At 42.8% G+C, this 21,749-nt stretch overlaps 1 protein-coding gene across 1 annotated transcript in view; it reads left to right on the top strand.

The window, feature by feature from the left end:
- The window catches only part of LOC144786062 (cytochrome P450 3A21-like), a 344,860-nt gene that overhangs the window by 67,981 nt on the left and 255,130 nt on the right, over positions 1–21,749 (top strand). The window lies entirely within an intron of this gene.

Genomic DNA, 21,749 nt, shown 5'->3' with positions numbered 1-21,749 from the left:
TCTAAGTGGGAGAAGTGACCCCCAGTGTCAGACTGTTAACAGACTAATGAATAATGAAATTGTTAACAAAAATGTGAATCCCAGGAGCATTGGCCACGTAGCGTTCGTGGAATGGCGATTTATCGCCTTGCCGCGGATCATTGACCTCGGAATGGTCTGCTCTCATTCATGGGCAGCAGCTGGTCGAGAAATATTCTCTCACATTTTACTTAATGTTCAGTCGCATAATGCCAGCCCACTTAATAGCATGCGAAGGGAAGTCTGCCTGTGTTGTAAAACAGCACATGTAACTTGGTTGTGCTAGACAGAATCTCAACACAAGTCATTTATCTCTAAATGTACATCCCTAGGGCGTTGCTGTCTGAACATGCAATTATATTCCTGACAGCTCTCGGGAATCTGCGTTGCAGACAAAACTCAACAACAGCAATTGTAGATACCTCGAGGGGGGGTCTCGTACTCCGATAACGGATGTTTTTTGTGACCTAACTCGGTAGTACTCATTTAATCTATCTCAGAAAGATGAAAGGCAGAGTGGACCGGCACGGATTTGAACCCGAGACTATCGGGCAATCTTACATCAATTCAGCGGATGCTTTATCTACAAGTCTGTAAGGTGTCACAGCCAAACGTCTGACAGATGAATAGTGCTACGAAGAGGCCTCATCACAATTCAGCACCTTAAAAAATAAATAAGGAAAATGCTAGTGGTTTGGGGTGGCCTTTGATCCATTTGGAGACCCCCTGCACACATTTGAAGGAAGAAGGGATATGTTACCTAACGTGTACCTGAAAAACACTAGAATACACAGCTTGGTTACTGAATTTGGACAGTTTTTCGTGCAGGCAACACCCAGACAAAGCTTGAAGATTTTTTCTTCAGAATAAGAGACAAAAGGTAATCGAAATGTATTATGCTTGATTACTGTTTGGTAACCATGCTACCTCTATGTAGGTGTTATTGAAAGACTAGGCGGATTCTGGTGAACTTTGAACCTTGCATAATGGCTTCAATATATCGAGTTTTTCAAACCATGGGTCAAATTACTGTGTACACTGTACCACAGGAAAAGCAAACGCGTTTGCATTTTGGTGGACTGCAGTACTGCACAGAATCTGCCTGTGTTCGAAAATATTCACTTCAAACTGTTTTAGAAAGCACATGGACAGAATGATTTACCTCTGGTGCAGATTAAATGAGAATTAGGCTTATACATTATACTCATAGTAATTGCACTTTTAACAAGCATTTGCAATGCAATAGGTCTCACATTTACACGAGTTTAAGCTATTGGGATTGTAAATGACAATGCCTTTTATGTTTTAAAAACCAAAACATAAATAAAAGGCATTGTCATTTACAATTCCAATAGCTCAAACTCGCGTAAATGCGATACCTATTGCATTGCAAATGCTTGTTAACGTTTTGGAGATGTGGCAACACCACATGGGAAAAATGTATTGTAATGGTATGAATGTATGTGATACAAGTCTCACAATTGTCCCCTTCATTCAATGAGCATGTCATGCTGCTTTGCCAATGTCTGATATTCTTGAATACAGATTAATGGACTTGTGATAGGATGGTTTAATTCTCAGAATTAAATAGCCACCTTGAATAGGTCTTTTAGAGGACTACATGAGCAGCAAACCACATAGATGAAAAATGGAACACTCATGAAAGCAAAGTGTCAGGCAATCAATATTTTCTTCTGTGGGTGATCATCAAAGCAGTTGTTATAAAGACACTTGTATTACTGCTTGTCATACATATCTGTTTAGCACCCTCATATGAGATTGAATACTTGTAAAAAAAAGTGTTGGAAAATCTTGAATCATGCATTTAGGTGAAATAACTCCAGAAATTAACATATTTTGTTCTTTAAGTACATCAGCCTTGGCCAGAAATGTTGGTGTCAAGCTGCTGACTACCAATTAGGTAGGTGAAAACATTTGACACTGCTAGCATTACCTTAAAAACAATGGTATCTGATGTCAGTGGACCAACCAATATGGAGGGAAAGGAGATCTTTCTGTTACACAAAGGAAGAAAAAGGATACGTTCACCCAAAACAAAGTTACAAAACCAATAAGGGTATCCCTCTTCCTAGTCGAAAAAGCTAGAGTGCATTTCACTGATATTTACCACCTCTGCACGAGATGGGGAGAAGAAAACTAATCCTTTGTATAACCCTAACCCTCTCTAATAGTGGCATGCTTCATCATCAGGTTCATCCTGGCCCCAAAAAAGCCAGGATGGGCTCGACCATATTCCAGGAAGCTCTATTATGTTATCCGGGGGAAGCTACGTGTAATAAAAATGTCTCACCACAACCACATTATTCCTTTATTAGTGGGGTGGATAGGCACAGTATAAAATAATTAATAATGGGGGGGCAAAAAGGATGTAATGGTCCTATGACCCTTGTAGCGCCAACATGTTTCTGCCCTACTCTAATGGCTAAAAAATTGTCCAGGCCATTTGTCAGGGCAGGTTCATTTTGAAATCACTTCTTATTGATGTCCTGCAAAGGGAGTGTTGTACTTGCCTGATCAGTGGTACTGAAAGCTGGGGTTGAGCGGTACCAAGTAGATGCACAGGTGGTTACGAGCCCTTGAAGACGGTCTGACTACAGGGCCAAATTCCCCTCCGACCCCCCCCACAGGCTTTGAAAATACCTGCACACGGTTACCGTTAATCAGGCGAGTACAATGCTCCCTTTGCATGCCATATTTTTATGTACATGCCACAGTCAAACCATTATATGTCCCGGGCACCATAATATTCAAAGTGCTCCTTGGAATACGGTCGACTTCATCCTGGCTTTTAGGGGCCAGGATGAACCTGATGATGAAGCATGCCACTATTAGAGTGGGTGAGGGTTATATATCAAAAAGGATTATTTTTCCTTTCCCCATCTCATGCAGACGTGGTGTCTCACCGTGAAACGCACCCCAGCTTTTTAGACTAGGTATAGAGATACTCTTATTCAGTTTTGTACATTGCTAGCACTGACAACTGTTTGGTGATATTGGGCTAATTTTGGGAGGTGGAACGGAAATGTTCTTACATGGTAAATAAGTATGTGCACCTGCTCTGAGGTCTGACTGCATGTGAAACTGGTACCCTGCCTTTTATTTTGCTGATGGCTTCACACTTATCTTGCATGTGCACAGAGGCTGAGGCCAAGGCCTCTCCCTGACCATGTGAGATCAAGGACCTGCCCTGTGACCTAAAGGAAGGCGCACCAAACAAACCCTCAGATCAGGCAAGGGACTAGCGTCTTTACCCTGATTATATAGCATAAAACATTGGTTACCTCATACCATGTTTTCTGAATTTGTAGTGCGGCCAGATTATTTTTCTGTGACAGTGAAAAGGCAGTATACTGGCCCCTCTGTCCTCTTTCTTGAGAAATTCAGACAGTTCTATTGACAGTCTGTGTGCATGTTGTGTATTTGTTTCTGTAGCGCCTTTGTAGCGCATCACACAGTGGAAGCTGAGGATAGCTTTTCCAGAGATTGAAAATGTTTTGCCTGCATTTCTGTGCCTGCGGGATGAAGCTCCAGACACTAATATTGATAGGATGGAGACCGGGGTACTTTTATATATTCCATAAGGGTCTTATTAGCAATGGACTGCTAAGTAGTTCATAGTTTACTGCTATACAGTAAAAGGTAGGGATAAAAGATGGCACTATTGATCAAGATGAGGATGTTTCTGGCAGGGCCTGCCCTTTTGTGACTATTGCTTCAGGAAGGCGAAGGCAGCCAGGTACAGAGAACTCGCACTTTGTGCCCACGGTTTTGGTATTTTTGCTTGGAGCCAGTCCCTTTGCTGTGTCCTGGGAGGACTATCAATTTGCACAAAGACTTCATTTGGTATGCATTCTGAACATGAAATTTAAAATAGAATTAATCCAATCCAGTTCTGTTATTTGCGAAGCTGAGATCAGCTTGGAGGCCACCCCTGCTGAAATGGCTTTCCTCCAGTCCTCTACGTAGGCAGGCTGCAACTGCTGCAGATAGGAAACTGCTGGAGGATGCAGCCACACGAAGAACCCCAAAGGCTCCACTTTTCCAATGAAGGTGGCCCTATGGTCCTGACAACTCCAAAGCTGGTGACAGATTGGGACCTCTGCATGTGTCTCTTCGGCATCCAGTAGGTCTCCTACTGCTGAAAGCAGGTACCTGAGAGGCTTGTTCAGAAGAAACTCTGAAGTGGGCCGAAGCTGCAACTGAAGCTAAGATGTTTTCAATGACAATATTGCACTGAATGAAAAGTGAACTGAGCTGTTGTCTGATTTATGCTTTGAGGGTGATTGAGTGACTGCACTTGAGCCGAGCCAGCACGGTGTCCCTCTTTAGATGCCAGAGATCACAAACACTAGAGAACTCCATCAGTAGGGTGAGTATGGTACCACTTTCCATCACTTCATTTAACCACCCAATCGTTGACACACACTATTTCCTTCAGGTTGGAAAATGTTGACTGCCCGCAGATATTATGCCAGGCAGTTTCACTTTGACCCAACCTCCAACTTTGAACTCCACCTGTTGTCTCCCTTTCACCCCGTTTGCTCACATATTTCCCTGGAACTTTCTCACAACTGTCTTTCACAGGCTTACCTTTCTCTCCATCAGATCACACATCCAGGGCCGGACCAGCTTGTTCACGCAGCCAACCGACCCTTTAATAGCACAAATGGTGACACATTTGTGGTGGCATTAGGTGTAGTATGAATAGCCCACATCAAATCTTTGAGCCCTTTCTCCAAAACAAATGTTTAGTCACTGACAACTGAATGTTGTCCTTGTTAACTCTGTTGCAACGCTCCACCAAGCTATTACTGTGGAGATGGTTAAGTTTTTTTTAACCAAATGTGACATACATGTCTGGAACTCCTTTTACACAAACTGCACCCTCTCTTAAAAACAAGGAAGGTAAAAACTCCATCACTTCCTCAGTATAAGCCGATCTAACAAACTGCACTTCCATCCATTATGTCCCATAGTCGATCAGCACCAAACTGTACCTTTTCTACTCATCCATCACATACATTGGCCCTATAACATCCAAACTCAATTTAAACAAGGGCTTCTCCAGACAGGAATGGCTTCCACTAGACTAGGAATAGTGACACAAGCCACACCTTCTGTCACAAAGGACTCCACACATCTGTCCACCCCAGGCCACCAAAATGCTTCTACAATGCCCCTTTTCATGACTCTCATCCCCACATGTCCTTCATGTGGCAGATCCAGCACATTGCTCTGCAAATCATGTGGGACAACCTGCAACTCTGTTCTTACTACTCCTTCCTTTATACTCAACTCTGAGAACACGTGCTTATAACAATCACAGCCACACCCTCACCTTAAGACACCCAGCCTTTGCTTAACATATTGGCCACTTCATGCAACGTATCACCTTCCTGCAAAGCTGCCTTCCCTTTCTCCTCCACTATACATCCATAATCACAATTCATCAACGCTGCAACAATACAATACAGAAATCATCATCCAGATCCTTTACCTCCCCTTCATCTTTGACTCGGGTAAGTTTATTGCAGAAGTCCTCTACACAACCGCCAGGGCTGGCAACGGCAAGCAACTGCCTCTCCCTTTCAAAATATCACGCCTTCACATTCTATGTGCTTTGTCACATTGGTCATGGTGGCATTATACAGAATTCTAAACTCAGAACCCAACACCATGTCAGCTCAACCAAAATCCACCCAGCAGTATCTGATTCAGATCTTCAGGAGCAGGACTCCATCAGAAGGTTATAGCATTTCGTAGATTCACATCTGTGATAGAAATTGTGTTCCTTTTGGAGACATCACTACCCTCAACACTGATATACTACTTGGAATGCATTGGCTAGAGTGGTTAGCTCCAGTCAACAGTCTTGATAAGTGGTACTTCACCAGTTTGTTACTTATCTAACTTTTTCATATCTAGTCTTCTTTTGCTTTTCTGTTCTGTCTACTTCATTGATTACAGGCACAACTCCTTTCTTTTTACCCTATATATATATTTTTTTTTTCATTTATAGGAATAGATGTCAATTTTATTATTTTATTGAATTGTTTTGTTTATTTAAGTTACCCCCAATCTCGCTTATCGATCACCAAACTACTTGGACGTGAAGATTTTGAGAATTAATTGGCTCATCCTTGTCTGTGTGTCTATCGAGACTGGCAGAATATTTCCTTCAGGGCCCTATGTTTCTTTAAAAATTAAGATCAGAAAATGAATCACACAACTGCAAATCATAATGGTTCACACAATTTGCCACGATATGTGAATATAGTTAGGAGAAGGATTGTTGCTGAATGCCATAGAGGGTTAGTACAGAGGAAATTAATTGTGGCTGCAGAAGAACTAAACACTGAGGAACCCTCATTATGTTTGTAGGACCACAACCGATGGCTGGTTGGTTGCGGTCCAACTGACATCTGCTGCTGTAGTCCGACTGCCGCCTAACGATGTGTGCTTTCGGAGGCAGCAGGTGGGGGACCGGCCAAAGCTTTCAGATGAGCTTAAGGGGCCCATCAGACCATCAGATGGACTATAATCTCTGCAGTAAGGGCGGTGCCTGCTCAGGCACCGCCGAAGGGATTATGAGGTCCCATCCCCTCTTCCTTTCTATGGCAGTCCGACCACCATAGAAAGACAGACGGAAACGAAATTTGGGGGATCCCAGCAGGGCCCCCATGCCCCCTGGGTCTCCGCTATGGGCCCTGGGAGGCACCTGTGGTGCTCCCTGAAGCATTCATGCATCATGCTGTGCCTACCACAAGGTGCATGGATGTTGCAAAGGTGTATTTTTCCTATTGCGGCTTTCTGACAGCCATAAAGGCAGTCTCATCATAATTCGGGAAGCAGGACCTCTGAATCCTTGTTGGGCGGTCCAGTTTCAGAAACAATGCCGGTCAGGCGCTCATCTGACTGGCATCATAATGAGGCCCTAAGAGTGGATGGGCCTGCACCTATAGAGATAGACTGTGACCTTGTGCTGTTTGTCCTATGATTTGCCACCAATGGAGAGAAGGAATCAAACGTGTGGAGGCTAAATCAAAACAGCTCTAGCTGAATGGTTCTGAATCTTCTCCCTCTCTTATAAACCTAGCAGGATTGCATCCCTTCCTCCACGGACCCCACTATTCATGTTTAAAAGTAGGAGCAAAGCAGATTCCTTACATCAGTCCCTATCCACTTGGCGTCTCTCACTCCATAGTGAACTCTGCTTCTCTTAGTAGTCTGCATCCTCCCTCTTCTGTCAGAAGATCTGGGCCCCACAACAGCATGCATTAAACTATATTGGGATCAAGCAATGGTCACAGATGTGTCAGCTCTGGGAAATCTGAGATCCATAGCAAACAATCAGAAATCTGCATTTAAATCCTGATCCACATGCCTCCCGTAAACATCCGAGGGCGCTTAAGGGTGTTCTGTGATGAACCTGAAACTTTATAGACTGCAGTGGGCAAAGATTGCAATGACCAACTCTACTGCCACTGTGGTAAATGGCTATGAAATCATGTCATGCTTGAAGCCGTTGAGGCTGCACACTAGCGGTTGCAGCATTCTCAATAGCTATCTCCCTGGAAGCACATAAGGATCTAGGAGTGTGCAGCAGCAGAAACAAATAGGAAGACAGCGTGCTCTCCCCAGCACACGGACCACTACTTATGCCATCACTGTCATTATTAAGGTGAAGCACATTCTAAGGAGATATTCCAATATCTGATTCTCCGTCATGTGACATGGCAAAAACATTCTCCTGACGTTGAGTATCTCAAATTTCCTCTGGCACAGCGAGATGTTTCTGTAAGATTACAACACTGTCTTGGTCACCAAACTGTTTATAACCACTGACTGAGTATCCTTGATGTCCCGCAATATGGCGCCCAGTGATCTATTGAAAAACTTCTAACAATCGCTGCATCCACTCCTTGTTGTTTTCCTCAAGGGCATGTAGCTCATGTTCCTCATGTTCCTCATTTGCCACAGCACTTAGCCTCTGAGAAATCCTCCTTGACCTGACCTCTATTAGCTATCCAATCCAGTAACCATATGGTAGCTCTCCGGGGATCACTAGCAGCACTTTGACTTTATTTATGGCCCCCCTGTCCACGCTTGCCCTTACGTCCTTTGATTCCTGTGAATTATCCTCTTGAAGAATGACTGGTGTCTGTGTCCACTGGATCATGCGACTCCATGCCCCGCTGATGTTTTACATCACCATTACACATAACATACAGCTCATCCGCTCCTATCACCATTGATCTTATAACTCCAGACTGCTAAGGTCAGAGAAGGAAATTCATCAACAGGCATAGAAGCAACCAGTGTTGTGCTTGCGTACGTTGTGGTCAGTCATTGTGCTGACAGTGAGCTTTTCTCTGTGACCCTGTGAGAATTCAAGTCCAAGTTGGTTGTTCATAGCACTCGTGGACCTAAATATTCCATCTTCCATCTCTTGCAGTACAATATTGCCCAAATAAGTAGGGCCCTTTGACACACTTGCGTGTCATTACAACTAGCGCACCATTGCACAGATACATTAGCATGGAGTGAGCAGGCATCATACCCTCAGTGTAACATGTCGATTTGAAATCCCCATTTATGGATCCGGCTCCAAAGCACTATCATTAACAATCCTATCTCTCCTTTCTACCACTTTTAAATCCACAAGGACTGAGCTGTGTTTTTCTGACAAGAACTAAGATCTCCTGAACATAACGGCCTCAGTGATTCCTTCATAAAATGGGGCAAACACTAGCCATAGCAAATCACGGCAGCTGAGGCATCAACGTGGTTGCTTAACAGTCCAGATTCCAGTCATAGGGCCTAATTAGGATGGCGGTCGGACTTACATCCGACTGTCATCCATTTGGAAAAGGGACCACCTGACTACAAGTCGGTGGTCCCGCCAGCTGAATTAGGATGCGACTGCCACCACGGCAGTCGTAATGTCTATATTTTGTATTGTGGCGGGGTTGTCTGGTCTGCAGCACACGCTGCAGTGCAAAAAATGGACATTACACATAACCCTGCACTATGTGGCCTAAAAGCATTGTTTCGCTGTAATTCATAGGTAACTTTCAAGATAATTTCATAATTCTGAAATATAAGATATCCAGCCTTCTTGCATATTGAAACACCTGAACTATTTGCTTTGGCTCCACCTTGCAAAGCTATTATTCCCCAAAATTGCAGTGAATTATTACCTTTGTAGCACCATTCAATTCCTGCCAGAATAGATCAGCTATTCTTCTTTCTTCTTCTTAGGGAGATTTAGGGCCGCATTTATGAAAAGTGGCGCATCGCTGGGCAAAAACAGCGATGAGCCATTTTTCATTTTGCCATCTTTGTGACACCATGGGTGCGGCGTATTTACACTACCGCGTTCCATGATGCAAGGATTCAACAGATAGGTCAGGAATCCTGAGATATCTTGTGGCACAACAATGAAGCATTGTTGGAGTGTGTCCGATAACTGATGCAACTCCAGCAATGTGTCATTATGCATGGGCGAGTCCTATATGAAAAGCCCTGCATCACTCCTTAAGCCTGCTTGAAGAAAGCGTAATGATTTCAATGAAGTCAAGCTGTAGGAATGGCGCAGTGAAATCTTTTAAATTTCACTGCGCCACTTCTAGGAGGCTTTTTTGTGGGGGGATGCCCACCCTGAATATATCATGCCTGATGCAGGTATAATGTAGCGCAGGCATTTACAAAGTGACGCATCTGCCTAGATACGTCACTTTGTAAATAGGGTGCAGTGTGATGCATTGATTATGCCGCCGCAGCGTAACTGTTGAGTGACGCAACAGCAGCGCAAGGCCTTCATAAATAAGGCCTTTGATGTTTAGTTTGTTTCTTCCTCAGGAACTGTATATATCTGACTCAGCTTGATGACTAAATCAATCAAACAATCAATCAAAAATGGCTTTATTTGTTTTAAAATGTAAATCATAAAAGCACAGTTTATAACATACAGTTACATACATTTGCACCCAAATATACATAAAAAATTAAAAAGTTAAAAAGATTTACAATCATGTTTAAAAACCAGGACTCATATTCCACATTGTTTTCCTTGAGTTAATAACGCATTTCAAGTAAGCAACCACGGAAGGCGTAAATATTTCATTTTCTAAAAGTTGTAAGGCCAAAAGTGCTTAGCGACATTGTCTCAAACCCAGAGTTTTTAAAATCGGGACTATCAATCTTTTCCTTGGGAGAGAATGAAACGTACAAAATAAAAGGATGTGCATCGTAGATTGTTGTGATAAGTCTTCGCATGGGCAAGCATCCAGATGTTTGGACCAATCATTTGTGACCGAGAAACTTGTAAGTCTATGGAAAGACCCAATGTGGAAGAGTTAGCAACAACCTATCGTAACTCCCAGATACGTATACTAGATAGGGCTGAATACCGTGACATGATATCAACAACTGATTATCCAAGACTGTAGGTTTAACAATTTGTTGGGAAAATCTAATTGACTGTAAATGAGCTAGACAGTCTACTGTTAATGTTTTTCTCGAGATTGATACAATACTATCACGCCTGATAAAATATTCAGGGTGGCCAATGCCACTCATAAATTTTCTAATGTAGTTTAGCCAGGGGATAGAAAAAACCCTTTGGAGCCTTAGACAGTCGTCAATAATGTCCCGACTAAAACTAGTGTATGTTGTCGCCCATATCGTATGCCATAACAGAATTGGTTAAATTTTAATCCCATCCGAAATGTACGAAATTCCAAGCTCGGAGTGACAAATAAAAGTAGCTATGCTGTTGGGAACTGCCAGTAAATATCTTGTGAATGCATTCTCAATTAGTTGTAGAGGCTGGGCATTCGTATGTCTCCAAATGCCAGCTTCATACATGGTTGTAGTGAGGCACTTGGCTTTGTAAATTTGTATCAATTCCGGCACTGGTCTTCTACCTAATCTTCTAGCAAAGTTGGCCAGAGCACTGGTATCTCTAGAGATCAGCAATTTCCTGGCCAACACTGCAGAAGACCAGGTCCCCCGATAATCAAAGTGGATGCCCAAATATGGGAATCTATTGGTGCATTCTACCTTAGTATTGTTAATTAAAATATCACAACATGTGGAGCTATTCTTGCCACATTTCAATATGTACGTTTTAGAAATATTCACTTCCAAGCCCCTAGATTGCATAAACATGAAAAACGGGGTACAACTCTCTGCAACCCTAATTGGGTACGGGCCATTAAAACCGCATCATCGGGGCGTGGCTAGCAGCCGCCGGGAATGGTTGCTCTTTGAGGCGGCTCTGCAGCCTCGCTGTAATATCCGCACATATCTCCGTTCGCAAAGAGGCAGATTTCCCTTTCATCTTGGGAATCTCATCCTGAACCGATCCAGCAAGCTTGCGCTGCTCGAAGATTGAGCTACGCCTGCACGGAGGCCGAAGAGAGCTGTCAATTTGGGACGCCCTGGGTGCATCAAAATGGTGGCCTGAGGAGAAGACGTCGCGAACGGCGCTAGCGGACCACAGTAGAGCAGACCTTGGGATAGAGCCGCCGTTGGAGACCTCCAAGCATATATGGTGAAGCAGTGACGCTCGAGCACAGCTGCGGAAGGAGGTGGGTGAAACCCACGACTGCGGCTCGCGGAAGGTTGAGACTAGATCGGCTGGCCAGATAAATTGAGGTTCCCGGCTTTGCGGCCTTCTGGCGAGATTGCAGAGCCATTCCTGGAGCCGCTGCACCCCTCGAGAGCCAACCAGAACTGAAGGTGAGACTGAGCGCTAGGGAGGGTGGAAACGTGCAATGGACATCTCCACCACCCGATGAAGACTGGGAAGGGCCGGACGGTGGGGGAAAATCGGGGCCTGCTCGGGAGGACACTGGGGAATAAGCGATCCTCCCTGTTTCTGGATCGACAGAGTAACTGCAGACAGAGCCAGGCCATCAGCTCCTATTCACCGCACTGGGTACTGCTGACATTGGGCCCACTGCACCGCACAATCTATTTGAGAGCCCCCTAACAAGACGCCTGCGAAGGGAGGAGATGCTAGGACGTTGGGCAGCTCTAGAAATTGAGGCCCTGTCGTGTATTTCTATAGGTTCTGATTCGATCCCCCTATTCCTGACCCTATTCTGGTTAAACTTACTAGCTAGTTAACTAACAGTCAGCCCATGAGGCAAGAAATCCCCCATGATGCAGATACCGTTATCTGACGCAGTCACACTACGGCACAGGAACGTGTTATCTGATTAGGTCATAACGCTTGAGATCTAATTAGACAAGCAATATTCCTCCAGCCCCTGATAAGGCATACGACGTTCTCATAACAAATCAAACCTATGACAACCTGGATAATCCGTGCGGCCATTGTTTTGATTTCACAGAGAACTTTAGTAAAGAATGTGCTAACGAGCAAGTCGTATGACATCTTTATTGACGTACCTATGTCCATCCTTACGTCAATCTCGGCACCTTTAAGGTATAAATATTGCCGACCTTGCCCTATGCAAACACACGCGTGGTGACAAGACGGAGCAGCCATACTTGCCGAAGCCGAGAGCAGAAGCAGACCCCGCAGGCAGCAGCCCCGCCTTCCTGACGCGCTGAGAGACGCGCTGCTATCTCAAGCCGAGAGACCCAGCACCGGCGCTTCTGGGCAGCCCTCGCAGGCAGCCTGGAATATCGAGAGCAGAGAAAGAGATACCATTCCTCATTCATCCTAAATTCCAGGTACAGAACTGAATAACCCCTCCTAGAGAATTCTTTAGTTATTCACTTGGCAAAAACAAACTTAAACTAAACTGTAACTTTCTATTCCCGCCCACGCATTAGACTTAGGTCAGGTACACGGGGTAGGCGTATTTAGAAACACCAGTTGAGTACGTTTAGTCAAATGTATATGTGTATGTAAATATATTTTAATCATTTTAAACATCATATGGCTCAGAAACCATATCAATGTTTTTACAGTATTATTTTATACTATTGCTTCTAATGTATGCACTTTACTTAACTATAAGTATTGCAATAATATCGATCCATTTCTCTTGTACGAGAAAAGAGACTGATCAATAAATAACATCTTTTATTGAACACGCCCGTCTCTTCCTTTTCTCTACATTCTGATGAGACTAAGAATGCACGTACTGACTGAGTAAAATAATTGCCTTGTGCTCACACGACTCTTGAGATTGACTCTTGATTAGGGGAGAGCAAAGTTGTCATGTTCTATGGTTGTCAGAAACTAAATCCCTTCTTGTCTAATCAGGGGAGTTCATCCTTCCTTGAACATTCGAGAAAGTTTCTAGCGAACTCTGAGCTTAGCTGGCAAACCCAAAAATTAAGTCTAGTTTCGACAGTAGTAGACCTAGTTAACGTCTGGCCTAGGCCTTTACTGCTGTAGGTACTATTCCAATGCGCAGAGCCTATTGGGAAAATAGGAGCTACACTACATGGCGCCCAACGTGTTTGGAAAGGGCGATAAAACTAACGTAAGACATTTAGAGTAACTCAGTCGTGCTTTCTCACTCAGACCCCTTTTCCCAAATACTCCAAAGACGTCTGGAGTGGGTGAAAGGTTATTATATCCTCCAAAACCTCGCAGGAGGGAACTCCTATGTACGGTTCTTGGTCTAGTCAACGTTGAAGGATAAAACAGTTCCAAAATATTGTGCACCTAATCTCTGTTTCCATAAAGAAACCTGATCTGCAAATAAAAATAATACCATCCTGTCAGTAAAATGGGAGACAGTGATGGAGAAAGAGAGGCAATTAGATTAGCTACTGAAATAGCAGATGCTGATGCTACCATGCAAACAGCAGACCCGGATATAATACTCATCCAGGTCGCCAAAAGGAGATCTATAACCTTAAAACGTATAGAAAATGGACTGACACCTAGAGGTGGCACAGTCATATTCGTAATTGAGGCACACGAATATCGGCAGACAGAGGTATACTATACATGGATACATTTTCCAGCAGCAAATGCTGTAACAAAGTACTTCCACTATTACAAAGTAGAGGAACCTCCTGAAACGTACACTCCTTTCGAGGAGGTGGAAGTACCACTCAAATTCCAAGAGCATTTGCTCTTATTTGATGGCGCCCTAAAACATAATAATCACATTACAAGGCTCGGTCCTTTAGGAAGACCAGGAGCAACGTGGCCGGTCTTAGCCGGATACACACCACATCCAGACATCGACGAGATGACTGCACCAGAGCTATTAATACAGCTAAAACAACTACTAAAAATTCACAGACAATTAGTTCAGTATGTAATGCGGACTTCAACAATTCAGCCAGCGATTAAAATTCCACAGCTGACCCCTCACCAGGGGAACACAAATAAAATCACACCACAGAACATCCAATCCTGCCTAGGTAAAGTTCCAGCTAAACGGGAACAGATACCATTCTGGTTGGCACAGAAAATCACCCAAATAGAGGCGGTGTTTCCTGACACCACCCCATTAGAAAAGCACAGGATTCTGACTATATGTCTCCCAATGGGAATCGCACCACACATTGAGGACTGTGACACTTGGGGTACGGTCTTTGCTTCAATCTACACAAAAACGCACGGTGTTCCATCCATTTCGGTAATATCAGATGTGCTAAAACAAATTCAAGATGAATACGGTCCAGAACCTGCTTTAACTCTTGGTATGAAATTACTGAAAGACTTCAAGCAGGTCTCGGCTATATTACTAGCCAACATAAAGGGTGAAGCAGCAAACGTGGCGATCCGCCAGAGGTTAAAAGAGACAGATATAGCAGACCAACCAGCTGAAATTGCCAGAATCATAGAAAAATCCTATGAAGAACTAGGCAGAGATAGTCTAGGTGGAATACCAGTAAAACCGCAACTGACTACAAGTCCAGAAAAAATATTTTTTAAAAATAATTCACCAAAAAAGAACTGGGATGGAAATAAACAATCCAATCCTAAAGAAAAGAAATTCCAGTCCAGAGGAAGGTCTCCTAGGCGAAGAGAGAAATCTCCAAACCCGAGACAAAGGTCACCTCAGAGTGAACCCTCTGGGAATAGATATAACCTTAGAAATAGGGATAATATTAAAAAACCTGATAGATATCAAGACATTGATACACGTCCGTCTCAATCTTTTCAGAATTCCTCGCAGAAATCGGAAAGAAGAGGACGATCAGAAGAGCACGCCAAGTCCAAAGACAAGGAACCTGCTCAACTGAAAAAGAAATCACAATTTCCAAAAAAGAAGGTAGCCAGTATCAAGGTAGTTAACAATGCCGAGAATACTGAGGACACAACTGAAAAACGGAGAATGGGCTCAGACAATGCTAGACAGCGCAGCAGAGGTGAGCATAGCTCGCAAAGTCCTTATGAATCATCTGGAGACAGTGGACACGAATGAATACCTTCAAGTGGAAACTGCAGATACCAGAGTTAGCAAGCCCCACAAAATATACGAGATAACATTACGTATAGAGGGAGATAAGACTAGGAAAATAAGGGGACTATTTTGGGATAACCTATCCAAGGGCTATGACATCCTTCTAGCTGAAAAAGACTGGCCACCGGAGTTTGTCAGGGAGTGCCCTCATGGCGAAGAAGTAATTATGCCTGCCTTCTCGAATCAAATACCGATTCATAAAAAATATACACTTGCTAGAAAGTGGGCAGTGGCCTTAGCACCTGCTTTATATAAAAATCACGTAGGATGGGATGAGGATTCTCCTCCTCACAAAGTCCAGTTAAAATCACAACCAACTGCACAAAGGCAGTACCCAATTAAGCAAGAAGCTAAAAAACAAGTAAATGAAATACTAGATCAGCTAGAATACCAAGGGGTGATTGAAACTTGCACCTCACAAATGAACAATCCTTTGTTTCCGGTCTCCAAACCAGACAATTCATATCGTCTAGTTTTGGATTACCGACACCTTAACACATGTTGCAAAACTTTTGCAGTGCAAAACTCACACAGTGCTGCACTAATGAATAACATAGTGCGCAAAAAATACAAAACAACCTTGGACATCTCCAATGGATTCTTTTGTCAAAACATAGCACCAGAGAGCAGATATTTAACTGCATTTTCAGTAAATGGCACTCAAAAACAATTCTGTCGGTTAGCCCAGGGGTACAAGAACAGCCCGGGGGTATTCTCAGCGAGAGTAACAGAATTACTACAACTATATGATGATGAAGCATTATCTTATGTCGATGACATTTACTTAACAGATGATGACTTGGAAACTCACTTGAAAAGAGTGAACACCATAATACTTGGTTTCGCTGCAGAGGGTTACAAATTCAACTTCAAAAAGTCCAGAATTGCCCATCTGACGGTCCTATTCTTAGGATATGAGTTATCAAGTGAAGGCAAAAGCCTGGCAGACAATTTCCTAGAGAAATGTGCCGTAATCCAAGCTCCTAAAACACTAAAAAACCTACAGTCAATTCTAGGCTTCCTAAACTTCGGAAGAACATATATTGCAAATTACGCAGAAAGGGTCAAACCCCTTTACGATCTAATTAAACCAGACTTTAAAAGATCCAGTTGGACTCAAGCACACACAGAAATTTTGAGATCCTTACAAACAGACATGCTAATTAAAACAAAATTAGAAACCCGTGATAATACACGCAACCTTGTGATCCGAGTCATCCCAGGGAGATGCGGATTCACATACCTAACCTCTAATGAGGGAGATAAGGTACCAATTGCATTCAAATCACATTTGTACACAAAAGCTGAACAGAGATTCAACAACAAAGGAAAAATTGTTCAAGCAGTTCAAACCGCAATAGCTAGAGAAAAAGACATAGCTGACGGTAGACATATCACAGTCAGAACAGCAGAATCAGCCTTTGAGGCATTAACAACACCGTGTAATTTACCAATAACAACATTGGATCCAGAATGGTTACAATGGGTAAATTCAATCACAACGGACAAAGTATATTACTTCTTTGATCCAGAACTAGAAGAATTAAAAAATCTAAAATATGAAAAAACGTATCCTCTGCCAATCGACATTCTGCCTCTACGACATTACGCCTGTGTAATCTATACAGACGGACATGCTCAACCCTCCGTTTGGGGAGAACATGCATACAATCCCACATGTGAGATTACAAAAGAAGTGTGGCACGGAGGTAAACTAAGACCTCTATTAACAAAATCACACTCAGTAGAAACTAATTCAGAACTACAAACTGAAATATTAGCTTTGAAAATGGCGCTAGATAATGCGGATCGCGAATTCCCGACGCTTATAGTGTCAGATTCATATTTCTGCGTCAAAGCATATAACAAGGATTTGCAGACATGGATTCAGAACGGTTACAAAGATGACACAGATGCACCAATAAAGCAGAGACTTCTCTGGGAACAAGTAGCTCTTTTAAAAAAAGAACTACCAAAGACTCACGTGACTCACTCACTGAGTCATCAACGTGATGGCGTTCACGTTGTAGGGAATTCATTGGCTGAAACAGCCGCAGCGGCAGCCACTAAATCGGCTCCCGTAGATCGAAAAAAGCGTACATTAAAATACATTGACGGTGAAACAATGCTGGCGGTGAAAACGTCATCAAAAGGCGACTGCTCAGCGTTACCGATCAACTATCCACTCAATTATACATACATAATCGATGCAAACTCCGTCCCTTTTGCTCGAATCCCTGGAGTGGGGGATAGAGTGATTCCAAACATGGACAGGAGACACTTGTTAATCGCAGACGCACACATGGGCGAGGGTCTCAGACACCTTAAATTAAAAGATTCTCTGGAAGAATTACAATCACGGTACTGGTGGCCAGGCATGAGCCTGCACTACACCATGTTTGTAAAAAACTGCCCAAACTGCAACAGAGATCGCAGTGGGGAGAGAAGCAGTTTAATACCTCGTCGTATCAAGGCAGATAATATTACCAACAAAAAGAATGGCTTGCGATTAACATACACAGGCTAGTTCCACTTATAATGTAGATCCACTGCACTCGGCTGACGTCCGGACTGTTATACAAGATTTGCGAGTCTAAATGGCATATACGCTAAGAGCATGCTACGTTCGACCATTTTTTTTTTTTCTCTCAGGCAATCCAGCCTGGGGGGGGAAAGAATGGCCAAATGAGCACAGCCCAGCGGGAATCTTCTCACTTCCTTCCTGAGGGTATGGGATGGTGTAAAGAAAAAACCAAGGCAGAAAGCAATCTATAATGGAAAGGACATTAGGTTCGGGAGCTGGGTGGGTCAAACATCTAATAAGTGTCCAACGTAGTCTAAATAACTTGCCAAGAAATTCTCTGAAGGGATTCAGTCCGTACGAATTATTATTCGGAACTAGGATGTTGATCTCTGACCTTGATAGTCAGACTTCAGTGGTAACAGAAAAAAGCTTTGATGTCAAAGACCGTTTGGCTATTTTGCAGGACTTAAACAAAACAAGAAAAGACCTGAGCAACATACAGTTGAAAGAACAGCCAACGACCACTGAAGAATCACCACCTGTCCCAGCAAGACCTGTCTGGATTCCAAAAGTCGGGGATCTAGTCAGGGAGAAGATCGCGGTAAAGAAGGAATTTGGGCCTTCTTACAGAAAAGCAGTTCCTGTATTGTCTGTCAACGGGACAAGATCAGTTGTACTACCGCCACTTGCTGGAAAAAAGGAGAACCGAGTTGTATCCATCGACCTGGTAAAACCACAACATGTGGCCGATAACCAACAGTAGGCCAAGTGGACTCCCAATAAGTAGCAGAACACCAAGGTTTGCTACCAGTACAGAGGTCCTATCAAAGAGGCTCATCACATTCGAAACGCCTACAGAAGAACAACAAGGACTATGCAACAATGCAATAGAACTTAGACCTCTGAAAACCCAAATAAAGACATTTAGCAGAGACACACCAATCTATACAGAAGTACCAAGTGAAAATGCAAGAAACAAAAATCCTGAACCAATTGGAACAATTGACAGAACTGCATCCGGTTACTTCATCAACTTCGATGATTCGTCTGAAGGCTTCAGCGAACAAAAGACACAGCCATCATCAAAATCCTTTAAAGACAAAGCGAAGGAACTTTTGAAACAACTGAAAGAAACATATCTAGTTTCTCCATGGATTGAATTTTGGGTGGGTTTTGGTGCATTTATCCTCATACTTTGGCTCATCATGGTATTTACCTTGGGACGCTTCATTGAGGGAAAATATGCTAAAATGGACACAGCAAGTCAGAACATCAACTTGGTCCTCAAACCACACACATCTTCACACGTCGAGAAAAGAGAACTTTCTTCAGAACTTTCTTCAGCCAACTTCACAGCGATTCCAATATCTGGTGGGGTAGCCTGGGACAACACTGACTATGAAATTTATGGTCCGGTCGAGATCCTGAAATATCCACACCAAATCAAGATCTCCTTGAGTGACTTTGCAAAACCAAACTCATTTGCTGATGATTGGGACTTTGAAAGTATAAACAATATGATGTCTGACTTAGTAATGTCTGCTAAATTTACAAAACATGATTATTTGCAGGGTTCTACAAATTATGACAGCATGTACTGCTATAACCATTATGGTAACCATTTCTTGCATAAATCTGCACAACCTAGAAATGTTTTAAATTTTAATCAATGGGAACATTGTGCTACACCTCCAAAAGGGAGCTCTAGAACCGTGTATGGCAAATATTCATATTTTTCAGGTTTTAACATAACTAATGCTGAAACATTTTATTACAAATTGTCAAACAAGACAGGGATGAAAACCATGATAACCAACACAAAATTGATATATTCAGATTCTTTCTTTGAAAAAATGAATACTTTTGGATTTGATTATTGGGACAAACATGTTGATTTGAAAAGTGTTTGGGGTACAAAAGAATGGCAAGTACAGGGTATAGAAGCTTTGTTTAGAGCCTGCATGATCCCAGAACAAATGATATTTTTAAATGACACCGTTCAACAAACCACCTGTCTTGGCTTAGCCAAAATCAAAGATTTAAATAACCTGTCTATTCCAAAGCCAACAATGTTTAGCAATAACTCTGAAACAGATGAAGAAATAGACATAAACCATATACTTAACCAAAACAGAACACATCCTGATTGGAAACAATGGTTGATCTGGCCCACAGATACAAATAACTGTCAAGATAGATTCCTGAATAAAACACAGGGTTTCAAAATGAACAGGCCAGACCCTAGATATCCCCAAAGACATCACCCAGGGATAATAACAACCTACAGTGTGGGCAAATTATGCCTTCAATGGCTACAAACTTCCACACTGCCTGAAATTAAGCAACACCTAACTTTACTTACTGATGGTGCTGACTTGCGTGATTTCATAATGGGACCACGCAAACAGCGTCAAAAGCGTTTCATAGCAGCCTCTGTATATGCAGCATACAATGAGGCCTGGAAGGTTACTCAAATTGAGACAGCAGAAAGAATACGGGAAATTGACCGTATTAATTTGGAAAAATCACTTTCTGTAGTGGACAATGGGTTAATGACTCTGTCCTCCAGAATTTTTTCATTGGACAGCATTGTGTCTTCAGCAATCGATATATTATCGCAAGACTTACTGTTATTACAACATGGTCAGTCACAATTGCGTTCTATTGTACAGCTTGGCTGGACGTTACAAAATCTGCGTTCAGGCTATGTGCCTTGGCGTTTAATCAACACAACGTCACTATTTCAAATCTTTAACCTTACTGATAGACAAATCGGTATGGCGCAGAAGGGTGCTGATTATACAATCTTGAGCATTGAAAAACTAGAAAGATTACCGTTGACAATGTCAGAACGACCTGTCAGTGAATGGATAATCCACGGAATCATAAATATTCCAATCTCAACCTTCAGGTTTCAATACTGCCAAAAATATATACAGGCTGGCATGTACGAGAAATTGGGAAAGGGGTACCTTAAAACAACATGGAACCTGCCCTATTCACATGCATGTGTCAGTAACAAAGGACAGAAAGTGTTTCTTAGTGGCATCAATTGTGCTATGTCACTAAGCGGCACGCTTCTGTGTAACGGTATTAGTTTGCACGGAGCCTGTGAAGGGAATTCATACAACCTTTCATGTCACCAGCAAGGCGCACCTGCAACTGAAATAGAACCATTCTTTCAAAGACTCTATAATGGGAGTTACATTCTTATTGTAGACCGCAGATGCTGTAGTCTTATGCCCGGGACTCCTTATCTCGTCACTACGACGGCGAAGGTCAAGTGCTGTGGACGTTCTTTGTTCCCCAGCTCCTTTCCAGACAGGGAGGCGAGGGCATGGCCCAGTTTGAAAATTACTTCTATTCGAATAGACACTTTAAGCAGAATGAAAACAGTGCTTCTTCAGACGCCTACAAGGCTCACGTCATCTAAAGAAACGTATGATCTACAAGTCGCAAGGACGACTGCAGAGATACATACATTATTATCAACTAATTCCCCCGTACATTTCGCGGAAATCCTGAGCGAAATCTTAAATATTTCTGATACCACAGGGGTCTCAAAGGTATTTAAGACAGTATTTTCGATGGCATTAACACCATTCAAAGCCATACTGGGTATTTTTCCAGACTTCGTCCATTCGATTTTTGGCGGACTTCCCCTGATCCTAGGACTAATTGCAGGAATCCTATTCCTAGTCCTTATTTTTCGTTATGGCAACCCATGTCACAGATCAAACTCTCGCGACAATGGAAGATACGATCCTAGCCAT

Source organism: Lissotriton helveticus, chromosome 10, assembly GCF_964261635.1.
Source record: "Lissotriton helveticus chromosome 10, aLisHel1.1, whole genome shotgun sequence".
In the NCBI taxonomy this organism is placed as follows: Eukaryota; Metazoa; Chordata; class Amphibia; order Caudata; family Salamandridae; genus Lissotriton; species Lissotriton helveticus.
This window is presented reverse-complemented; position numbering and strand designations above follow the sequence as displayed.